The following is a 12,726-nucleotide window of genomic DNA, read 5'->3' as shown; positions in this document are numbered from 1 at the left end:
TTTTATCTAAAACAAAATGCACGAGAAATGAACTCAATTGAGAAATCGGAATATTTAGAATATCTTATTTCTTATACGATGTCGAAATTGTCGATAATAATTGTTTGTAATTTTTATTTCAATTTTGATAGCTTCTTTGGATGCAAAAAGCATAAAACCGATTATTTCAGATAATATTTAGATAACAGTAGAATTATTATCGAAACGTAAAAAATTTATCTAAAATAAAATGCTTGAGAAATGAACTCAATTGAGAAATCGGAGTATTTAGAATATCTTATTTCTTATACATTGTCGAAACTGTCGATAATAATTGCTTGGAATTTTTATTCCAATTTTGATAACTCCTTTTGGATGCAAAAAGCATATAACATCGATTATTTCTGGAAAAGTAAAACTGGTGTGTTCATGTGTGAATAAATAATGGAATTGTTTTTTCCGTCTAAGTTTGTTTACTTTTCATTTGTTTATTTGAAACTGCAAGGTAAAGATGTCACCCTTGATTATTTTCCAATAATTTGATTTTTCCATTCTCGAATTCGTATTGTTTATTCGATATCAGGCTGTTTGCAGACGATAAATATGTAAGTTGGGTATTATTTGAAAGGGTTCGTTTGAAATCTTCTCAAAATATTTGTTTTCTGTTAATTTTACCGTGATAAGTATTGATTGATATTATCTGACGATTTATTTTTAATCCTGATGATGAAGATGAATTTACTACTTCCTCTACCAAAACTAATTTAGCGTTTTAAATAATCCACTACGAAAAAAAGCTTATGTTTTAAAATAATTTATACTTAATTAAATTTCAATTAAATTTCAATTTTTCAATTAATAATCGCAAAAAATATATTGATCACTTTTCAGGCTTTGCAGTTGTTGTTGTCATTATAATCTTTGAGATTTATTTTTCATCCAATAGTAGGATCTGCTCGCTTTGCTAGCAAAGCGAGCAGCAAACCTGTGAAAACGAGCCACTCTGTGAAAGCGAGCCACTCCTGTGAAAAATAATTTAGTTCCGAAGAGTAACGGACTTGAAAATTTTTACTATTTATCCAATGGTCTAAAATATAGTTCTTAAATTACGTTAATTTTTAACGACTTAGTTTTATCATTATAAAACACTTTGTAAATATTGTTTTTTTTTAAATGCTGTGCTTACATTAAATTTCGGCAAATCTAGAAGTAAAATTTGGTATTCTAGATATGACAATGTTTAGAGTTTCAAAGGTGGTCTTAAAGTAGCTATGGCAATTAGCGTTAAGAACCGTATACATGAAAGAAATAAACGACCGCACTTTAAGTAATTTGTCATGAAAATGTGATCGTTTCTTGATTACCTGTCAATCAACGTGGACAGAGTCGCCCAGTCATTAGTTACGGTGTAATGTAAAGAAAACTAATGTCCCGTCACTGTGGTCTAGTGGTAGAAGATTAGTGAAGCCGTGAATATTAGCCAATCGGAATAGAAATAAACCAACAGTGTGAAAAAGAAATTCTCCAAATATATACTAATAAATATTGCTAATTTTGTTGGTACAATCTACAACAATGCGATAATACATTAAGATAATCCAATGATGTCATCACAACGTATTTCTTGAAGTTTCTCCAGACCTTGGCATACAGAGATTAGGTATTACTTATTCTGGTGGCCAAGCTCCAGACCATATGGGTGCCCTCTAGCAGTACTTAACCAAGCACTTTACAGTAGCAGTTTAGCAGTACTTAAAGGAAACGGTTAGTTGATTCAGAAGATTTGAATAGAAAACAGTTATTGATAAGTTGTCTCCAAAAATATTTAAATTTACTTCAGGACGATTATATTTCCATCATAAATGAATAATTATTCTTCATGATTTATTGCTTTAAAGTTGAGTTTTTATGCTTTATTTTAATAAAAAAATATCAAATTAAGATTATATTGCGTAGATTTATGTTCGTGCTTCGAAATTTTCTCACATTGTGCATTCATGTAGAAACCTAAAATTTTATACTCAATTTCAAATCCTTTATTTTAGATTTTAGTTCTAATATATGTAAAAAGTGTTTTTTTCATATTTTAATTTGCTCCTGTCTATTTCGCATAACAAATTCTACTATAAACAAAGAAAAGAAAATCAGTATTTCAGTATTAATTCCTTCAATCGTTTAAAAAGATTATTGGTGCATGTCACCCATGTTAATATGTAATAAATTAAACATTGAAATAAATATAAGAACAAGAAAAAATTACGAGAAATTAAAATATTAAAAATAAATTGTATTTTACTTCACAAAATGTACTTTTGTCTTAAATAACACCTTATCATTTCATGTAATTAAAATAAAACAAATAACCAAATGATTATAAAGAACGACATAAATTTAATTAAAAACAATGAAAGAAATCGATATTTTTCTAGGTTGAAGTTTACTATTTGTTAAGAGTTAAGGTGGTATTCGTAGGAATTTTGGTCATATAAAATACCGCTTTTTAGAAAATAATGTACTGTTTTAACAACTGTTATGAACTGTTATTATGTAACAGTTATCCATGAGAGTTAGGTGAAGTTTTGAAATATCAAGGCAACGCATTCGACGATAATTATGAAAATGGTGCAAAATTTGAATATGAAGAAAGACATCAGATTTATGAAAACCTTATCTATTTTGTATTTGTTATCTAGGTTTTCAATATATTAAAATCTGTTCAAAATTGAAAATTATTGATTTTTAACATTTTCCTCTAGTTTGAAGAATTTTATCAAATTAATGAAAAGTTTAAGGATTTTTTAAATCGTTGAAACATATAACCATTTTTTAAATCCTGTCTTTTAAAAAAGATGTTGAATACACAGTTCAAAATTTAAAGAACTCAAACTATGGTCTCTTATAATTTTCCTTGACAAAAAAACTTGGCAAGTGTTTTTAATTTCGAAATTATCATAGAATATGTTCAAATCATAGTATCCTAGAAAATGATTTTTTTCTTCATATATCTACAACATTGTCATTAAAAAAACTTTTAAAATTCTCAATGTCTAGGTTTGTCTTTTTCAATATTATCTTATAATTTATAAATGCAAATTTTAAAATGTTTTATGATAAGGACTATAATAATCAATTTAAATGTTCACAATTTATTCGCTGAAATCATTGTTTATAATGTTGCAATAGCAATTTATATAAATACGTTTAAAGCTATTTTAAACAATCGCATGATAAAGATTTCCATCAACTTTCGCTTACATAATTCAATTATAGTCTTAAAAGGACGTATCGCATCGACTAAAAAAACTAACTTGAGCCATAAATTAGATTACTGTCTTGACTCTAAAAGTTATGTCCAAGATTGAGAAAATTGTTTTACTATTATGCGTCTGGCAATGGCTTTGAAATCGTTTTGTAATTGCTTATTAAAATCCTTATAGCCTCATTTAAAGTAAAAGAACTTAAAATGTATTTTAGCCATGGCAAGTCAACAACGGATTATATGTCTGGATTTCATCAAAGCATAAAAGTTCAGGTTTTAAAAGTTATGGTTCGTAATCTATACAGTTTTTTCTTAATATGAGTTACACCATTTTCCCTTGTGTCTCAGAGCTCTTAGTTTTTATATGCTATTCAATGGCAGCCATTGATTTGGTTCAGTACTCCATAATCCTTATTTATATCCTAGAGCTTAAATATTTTTTTTACTGGCATTAAATGTCAAGGCATAAAAATAATGGTGTCAGTAATTAGAAAAATAGTTCCATGGTCCACAATAAAATAAAAAATATGTTACACTAAAAGCACTTTTTTTATCGTTTGCCTTTTTTATACATCAGCATAGATTTCACCTGACATATTTTTTTTAATCGTCTGTATTTTTTTTTTTTCGTTTGCATAGAATTTGGAAATTTATGTGGAATTTTGTGAAAGTAAAACACTTTCACAACATGATTTTCAATTTGTTTATAACAGTGTTTCAAATTCATTCATTTTGTGGTGACAAAAATTCTGATTTAAGAATTATTTTTCCTTTTTTTCTGATTTAAGAATTCCGTTTCTTCCTATGATTCATTTTGAAACTCCTACATAGTAAGTCAGAAGTAAAATTTATGAAGCTGTGCTTGCTGTGATAATAGTTTGAAACGGGTGATATTACCATTTACGTAACAAATATAGTATAATAAACACAGCTTAGAGGAACAAAACTTTCAAAATGAACCTCAATGATTTAGAATAAAGTTTTTTCCCCCTTTTTTTCTTCCTTTTTTTTTAAAAAAAAAAAGTATTTTATGTTTTTAATCTTACATTTTCCGAACGTAATGTAAAATTTTAAAAGTCGCTAAATACAATTGTTTAAAAAAATTTCGTAAGTAGATTTCACAGAACGATACTAGTTCCTAGGTTTCTGTTATGTTAATTTCGACTATATTTACGATACATTAAGGTAAAAATTATAAGTAGATTTTATAAAGCGAAACCAGACCATCAATTTAATTTATGTTATTTCCTGGTGTATTACAATACATTTAAAAAAATGTTATAAGTAGATTTTCTAGAACAAAACTGGTTCATCGGTTTATTTAACGTTATTTCTTAGTGTATTACAACAGGTTAATTTTGCATTCTTATTTTCTTAAACATATATCTTGAAATTAGCAATCAAATTTTGCACTTAATTAATTCCTTGTTTTAAAATGTGGCTTATAAATATCAATGAATAATAGTTATACACCCAAAGTTCGTATGAGAAAAAAAATTATAAAAAGACATTTCGTAATTATTTAACATTTTTTTAAATAGCTTTTTTTAAAATATTATAACAATTTTGGACGAAAAATACCAAATAAACCATTTAAAAAAAATTTCTTTTCGAAGAATTTCTTCAATTCATGCAAACAATTTAAAGCTTTATTGTTCGAATTAATAAGTGTTTTTGATGAATATGAATAAACTTCCGACATTTTGAATATGAGCGAAAAAAACTTTCTCTCTGTAGTGAACAGATTCAGATTTAGACCCAGAGCTCATACTTATTTGAGCTCCTTTTTTTGGGGCACACATTTTGCAAAAGAAGAAAATTACTTCAAAAGAATTTTTCCCATTACTTATTGAAATATTTTTTCTAAAAATATTAAATGATAATTTTTCAGTTTTTCACAAAATTCTAAAATAACAATAATAACAAATAATTCATTGAAATAGAAGGCCCCCTGAAAGTTTTTGCCCAGAACACGTGCTCAAAATATACATTTATAAACAATTCCTTAGCTATTTACATAGTTTCATTTTATTTTATTTTATAACCGTCGTTGAACAGCCGACCCAATTTCATGGGTTTACGACTACTTACGTTCAACTCCGTAGCCTTGTAATTTTGAACCAATCCAGAAGACAAGGAAACTCCTGGATCAGTACCCCCAGAGGTATTGATTTGTTGTGGGAACATGGAGGACTTTGAGACTCGACAGATTTAACGTGCATCAGTCACCATTTACTACAAGGGGAGTCTTCGGCCGGTGAGGATCAAACCCACGACCTCTTGGATATGGGCCCAGCGCCCTACCGACCAGGCTATCCCGGCCCTCACATAGTTTCATTAATTATTTCACAAATTTTCGAATAATTAATTGAATTTTTTTTCCAATATAAAATAATAATAATTGAAAAACAATTTTAAATTACTGCCCTTCAAAAGTGTGGAGCCCTGGACACATACCCCAAATTGATCTCCATGATTTAATTTCTGGTTGTGTGTTTAATTTTATTTATTTTTCCAACAAATTTCGTATAATTAATACCATTGTTGTAACAAATTGAGTGTTAGTATACTGAACTGAACTACTAAATGACTATAGTTTAAAATTGAAATAGATAGTCTAAATATTCAAATACGTCCTAAAAGCGCAATATGCAAACCTGATGTTTAACTGTCATTACTTCGTTCTAACCATCAAGTCCCCCATACATTGTGGTGAATAGAGAGGGGAGTAAATATTCCATATTACCAGAGGAATGTTCCACATTTCTGATTGACGTTATCAATATTCAACAATACCGTCACTAAATCAGAAACACGTTTAGAAGCGAGACCCGGTAAACGGAATTTTCATCCTAATTAGTCAAACCATGCGTTGCATTATTCATTTACTGGAAATATTTTCTAACCTAATTAGAGGAGCTCTTTTGCTCGGAATTAGAGAAGGGGGACTTGGGTGGAAACCTGAGAGACATTTTGGTGACCTTTTACCTTATGGTTTTGAATATGCAAGTGGCGCGGGTGGTGGAAATTGCTGAGGTGTTTCAGAAATCGTTAAATATCAGTATTTATTACTCGAGGGAGGTTTCGTTATGATGAGAATCTACGGATTAGAGTGATATAGCTTGAAGATGACATCAAAAAATGAACCGATATGTAAAAGGAAGCAAAAATTAAATGTCATAGGAGACTGAATTTTATTTTATATCCGTCGTTTAACAGCCGACCCAGGTTTGGGTTTACGACTACTAATGTTGTTCAACTCTGTAGCCTTGTAATTTAGAACCCAATCCAGAAGACAAGGAAACTTCTGGATCCCCAGAGTATGATTTGTTATGGGAATATGGGGGACTTTGTGACTCGACAGATTTAACGTGTGTCAGTCACCATTTACTACAGTTTACGTCAGTCACCATTACATCTTCAGCCGGTGGGAATAGAACCCACGACCTCTTCAACATGGACCCGGTGCTCTGCCAACCAGGTGACAGTAAAGTAAAAACAATTTGGTAAGAAAAGCATTACTGATACACATAAAAATATATTTAGACATATTAGATCTTTGCTGCCAAAACTAAAGTTAAAAAACGCATTTAAATACATAGTTAAATATGCTAGGAAGATTTGCTACCTTGTAGCCAACACCATTATATTGTAGTAAATCACAACGTGTGATTGGAGGTGCTTTTATAGCGATAACAAATTTCTAACTACTATAACTAACTACTATAATAAATGTATCGAGCCGTGATGGCTCAGGGGATAGAGCGTTCGCCTTCCAATGACGTGAACCGGGTTCGAATCCCAGTTATGGCAGGTCGATATAAATTCCGCATCTTACTCACACCGACCACAGTGTTCACGAAAAATATCCTCAGTGGTAGACGGATCATGGGTTAGAGTCCCCTTGTCGTCAGGCTAACTGTGGGAGGTTCTCGTGGTCTTCTTCTCCATGCAGCGTAAATGCGGGTTAATTCCATCAAAAAAGACTTCCACGAAAGAAAATTTCGCCCAATAATTAGTTCCCTTTTCTTCTGGATTGGGTTCAAAATTACAAGACTACGTAGTTGAACATTAGTCGTAAACCCAAAAATTGGGTCGACTGTATAATGACGGTTATAAAATAAAAAATAAAATAAATGTATCAACTGAAATGCAAATAAATGTAAATGCTGCTGTTGGCAGCAGGGTCAATGTGGAACAGCGAAGCGATTAGTTCATGTGGGGGGAATGTAAAGAGGGAACCGCAAAGTACATGCACGGTTTTTACCCCATCCCTTTAATTTGTTTCGAAAATACCATTGCCATAGAATCAGAGCAATGCTGCCGAATGCCGCAGAATCAATGTGGAGCAGCGAAGCAGTGAGTTTGCGCACGCGAACCAGCTGGTCGCTGCAGGCGGCTAGTATGTAATAAAAAGGGTTGGAAAAAAAATCCCTCTCTTACCTTTAGAACTGTTTTTTTTTTTTTTTTAAATCAGTTTCCGTCCAACAAAAACTGATTCCCGCCCTATAAATGCAATTTCCCTATTTATTACCCTAGCTTGTAAGGTGTGAATTAATGAAAGGTACTAAATTTGACAAATAAATTACTTCCTAACTCCAATAAAATACTCAAAAAAATATATCCCTTACTCCAATTATTAAAAAAAAAATTTCATTTTAAATATTGAAAAATACTCCTGAAAAAAAAAACGTTTAAAATAGTAATACATAACTGAATTCTGGGAAAACAATAGGTTTTACATTTCGTAATATTTTAAGGTACCCTTCAATTAATTTCTTTAAAATTACAATTTTTTCTAAAACAATTCCTTAATACATTACGTTTTTTGTACTAGAAGATGCCTAATAATGGTCATGTTTTAAATATAAGAACCATGATATGTTTCCAACACTTTAAAGAAAATCTTCTTTAGGCGGACAGCAAATATGAACTATGATACTCTAAGGGGCCATTTATAAACAATGTCACTCTTTTTACTTAATGTTTTTTACCTATCTCCTTCTCTTTGTCATAAAGTATCACATTTCACCTTACCTACATCCCTAAACCCCTTATCCCATACTATGACACATTATATAAACTTATACACTGTAAAAAATTCCGGATCAGATTACGGTAAAAAAATACCGGCACTAAGGAGGTTGGCATTTTTTATCGTAAAATCCATTCTTACCGGAACGTGTTATAGAACAAGAAATCTGATATAACGTTATTTTACAATAATAATTGCCATAAAATAAATGAATCACTAAAATAAATAAATATTACAGCAAAAATTACGGTGTAATATTTTACGGTAAAAATGGATTTTACGGTAAAATTCATTTTTCAAAATTTTAATCATCAGTAAAAGTACCGACACTCCATGTCGTAATTTGATCCGGAATTTTTTACAGTGTGCCAGCAGACGCAGAACACATATTATAAATCATATTTCAAATTTAATTTTTAAACTTTAACTACGTGGTTTAATGACATTTATGAGTATGACAACAGTAATGGATAGATATGTACTGATCTTGGTGAAAAATAAGAAGAAAAACAAATAATACAAAAACCAGTTGCACAAATGATTTAATCAGCTGATTTCAAACGTTTTAATATTAATCAAAATCTGTAATGTCACATTTCCTGATACCCGCTATTACATTGTATTGCACATTATATTGTATTGTATTGTACATTGCATCGTATTATATTGTACATTGTATTGTATTGTACATTGCATCGTATTATATTGTACATTGTATTGTATTGTACATTGCATCGTATTATATTGTACATTGTATTGTATTGTACATTGCATCGTATTATATTGTACATTGTATTGTATTGTACATTGCATCGTATTATATTGTACATTGTATTGTATTGTACATTGTATTGTATTGTACATTGTATTGTATTGTACATTGTATTGTATTGTACATTGTATTGTATTGTACATTGTATTGTATTATACATTGTATTGTATTGTACGTTGTATTGTATTGTACATTGCATAGCGTTGTATTGTATAGTTGCAATATTATATAAATTCGGAAAAATTTCCACCAATTTTATGTAAAAAGATTTTCAGTTATTTTTAGCAAAATATTTAATTATAAATTCTAAATTATTAATGATTGGATTAAATTAGATTTGGTACTCATTCTTATCAAAAACTAACTAATATAGGCCTAAAAGTGTTTTTGAAAAAACGAAAGCTTGGTCAATTAACAATTCCAGAAGAAAAATGATTTAATATTTCATTTCATCTCAGTGGGTTTTCGCCAATTTAACTCATTTTTATTGAGAAAAGTAAAGTATTTTTAAGATAAATGAATAAGTGTGTTTTTTACCATTAAAAGCCTTTCAACTATATTACTATGCTTGCAAGTTTCAAGCTTTCTGTAATTTCATTTTATATCTAGTTTTAAAACACTCTAAAATTCTTGGAACTACTTAAAAACATTGATTAAAACAAATATAATTAGTTTAATGTACTTCAAGTATATTTAATGATTCGCTTTTAGAAATCTTTTGTGTTAAGGTACTTACAATAGGAATAGATTTGGAACAAAAGTTTAGAAAGAACTAAAAATGGACAAAGAATGTAATAAAAAAAGTATAGAAGAATCGAGGAAAATAATAAAACGTGTATTTGAAGTGTGATGATAAAAAGTGTTCGTAAAAGAAAGTACAAGTAAGGTTAGGTTATGACAAAAGCCTATGAAAAGCACTTAACTGGAGTAATTGTTTGAGCGGTCACAACGGCTTCAGTTTCTTAAATTTAATTCTTTAGGATTGTAAATGCAAAGGTTTTCAATCAATTAATTCCTATTACAGTATGTTAGGAATTGTTCATACAATTGATGTATCAACAGATTTGTTTTAATTAAAAATTATTTTATGGAATAAAACATGAACGATTGATGCAGGAAGTGTATTCGATTAAAAAATAGAACATTTGAGAGGGAATTAAATACTTGTGTTAAGAAATAATTAATATTCTTGTTTAGCAGGATGAGGAAATAAATGTAACTAGGAGGACTCGACTCCTGCTAACTCAGAGAGATGCTTTCGTCCTTTTTTTCTGATTGCTTTGTACATGATGTACTAATATGTATTATTTGAATAGTGACACAACCCACCCTATTTGTGTAGGGTTTACGTCAAGCAGAAATTGTACAATAAATTGAAATAAAAGTTACAGAAGCACCCAAAGGGGCAAACAGACAGTCAAAAGACCATAGTAATAAAATCAAACACAATAAAATCACAATGTAATAAAATCGAACACAAAAAAGTTAAAATTACTGAGATTACATCGTAATGGAAAAATGCAGGTAAAACCGATAAAAAGAAATTGTAAGCAGTTGACAGTGATACAAACCCCCATGAAAGCATAAAATCAAGCCCCAGTACAAAAGATGAATGACAAATAATGAGTAACATAAAATCCTTAAAGAAAAACATAAAAAACATTAATATATATAGTTTGTCTACGGTCAGAATTCCCTCCACCACAAAATCTGAGGCCGTCTGCACCTATGGAAACAAAAATAGCGCATTTCAAAGAGGGTCTAGTGCGGCTTTCAGGAGAACTCCTCCAGACATCAGTCTCGCGTCGTGGCGGGTACCATGGTTACGAGGGAAAGTCACTTCGAATAGGGGTGTGGGGTGAAAAGTTTTATCTTGAACTAGGTCATAGGTCAGCTTGAATAAACCAATAGACACCTTCATTTTTCCATTTCATTCTCATTAGAAATGTGCTCTCGCTTGTTACCATAGCAGACGGACCCAAACTTTTAGTCTGAGGGAGTTCTCCTCAAAGCCGCACTATAGCTTTTTTTCGCTCTAGGGCTAACCATGGAGGTAGGAGTAAGTGGAGAAGACACTCCCATTAGCCCACTCCTTTCAAGGTGAAGCAACCGCGAGAGTTTTCCGCCATCTTACTTACTGCGTCGTTGTGCGCTCATACATCTTTCTATTTCTAGTTAATCCATGCTTTTTAACGAAGCTTGGAGGGCGGTTTTGAAGGGTTCTTAATTTGATTTAAAGTGTCGAGTTTAGTCTTTTAAGTTAAATAAGAGATCCATCCATCCAAGCTTTCTCCATTTTTTTTTAGCCGTTAGAATTTTCGTATTTCTAACTTTTAGAAAAAACATTTCAACTTGCCAGAATTTTTGAAACAAATGGAATTCTTGGTAAAGTTAATATTAGGTCAAGTTCATTTAACAATCACTATGCACTTTTCAAAACAATTTCAAGAAGATAAAAAAGTTTATTATCTAGAAATTTAAAATTTATATTACTCTGATAGTTTTAATTCATAGGTCCATAAAGTCAGGTAACTAATTATTTTAAGAAAAGACAGGAAAAAAAAATTAGGTAGTTATGAATGTGTTGCATCCATGGAGCTAACTCCAAGCTGAATATAGAAATAAATTGAATACCACAATATTTTTTTTATTTTATTTAAACGACTTAAAACTCCTCATGCACCACAAAGTATAGCATGAGGCTTACAGTTGTAAGTAGAAAACACCACAATACCACAATATTGAAAGATGTTTATTGTTAAAGAATGATTTCAGAAAGTGAAATACATAAATTTATACAAATTTCTCTTGCTAAAAATAAATCCATACATATGAAGATTTATACTTAGATAGTTTTATGAAAACTTAAATAGGACATTTTTAATTGCATACAAAGTAAATAAATTTAAAGAAAAATATGTCAAAATGTTTATTAAAAAAAGGAAAAATATGTTACAGATTAATAAAATATTATCACAGTATTCTAGTGATTATTTAAAAAAAAAATTCTTAAACCAGAGCAAAGGCACATTGAAAAATCTAGAAACAGATCCTTAAATATATACATATATTTTGTTTATAAATTGAATATAGCTGTTTTCAAAATTATTAAATTTGAAAGAAAAAAAATTAGCTTAGGGATTAGAAAATTCTATGCATTAAAAAAAACAATAATAATATATATTATAATATATAATATCATATTATAATATATACATTGAGAGAGAAACATGTTCAATGCTTTCAATGAAGCTATTTACATTTAATGTATACAACAAAAAGCAACTAACAATTTTCTTAGAGGGGTACATTGAACTTTATAAATCCAGAAAAAGATTCTTAAATGTAGAGAAAAACACATTTAATGCTTTCAATGAAGGTATACAACAAAAACATTTAGAAAAAAAAATACTTTAACTTGGAGAGTTTTTAAAACAAAAGTAGATCTATTTCATTTTACAATCGCTATGTATTTATCAATACAACTTAAAAAATATAATTAAATTTATTAAGAATTGTAAAATTTCAACCACCCTGAGAGTTTTATAAGTTCAAACTTAAGAGTTCAAACTTACTAATTATTATACTAGTAAAGGTAGATAAACTTATTACGTTAAGAAAAATTAGAATTTAAAGAACAAGCTCTGGGCGGTTATGAATATGTCACATCCATAGAGCTAA

Source organism: Parasteatoda tepidariorum, chromosome 2 (genome assembly GCF_982258835.1).
Source record: "Parasteatoda tepidariorum strain Cologne lab strain chromosome 2, Ptep-v5.0, whole genome shotgun sequence".
Classification (NCBI taxonomy): domain Eukaryota; kingdom Metazoa; phylum Arthropoda; class Arachnida; order Araneae; family Theridiidae; genus Parasteatoda; species Parasteatoda tepidariorum.
This window is presented reverse-complemented; position numbering follows the sequence as displayed.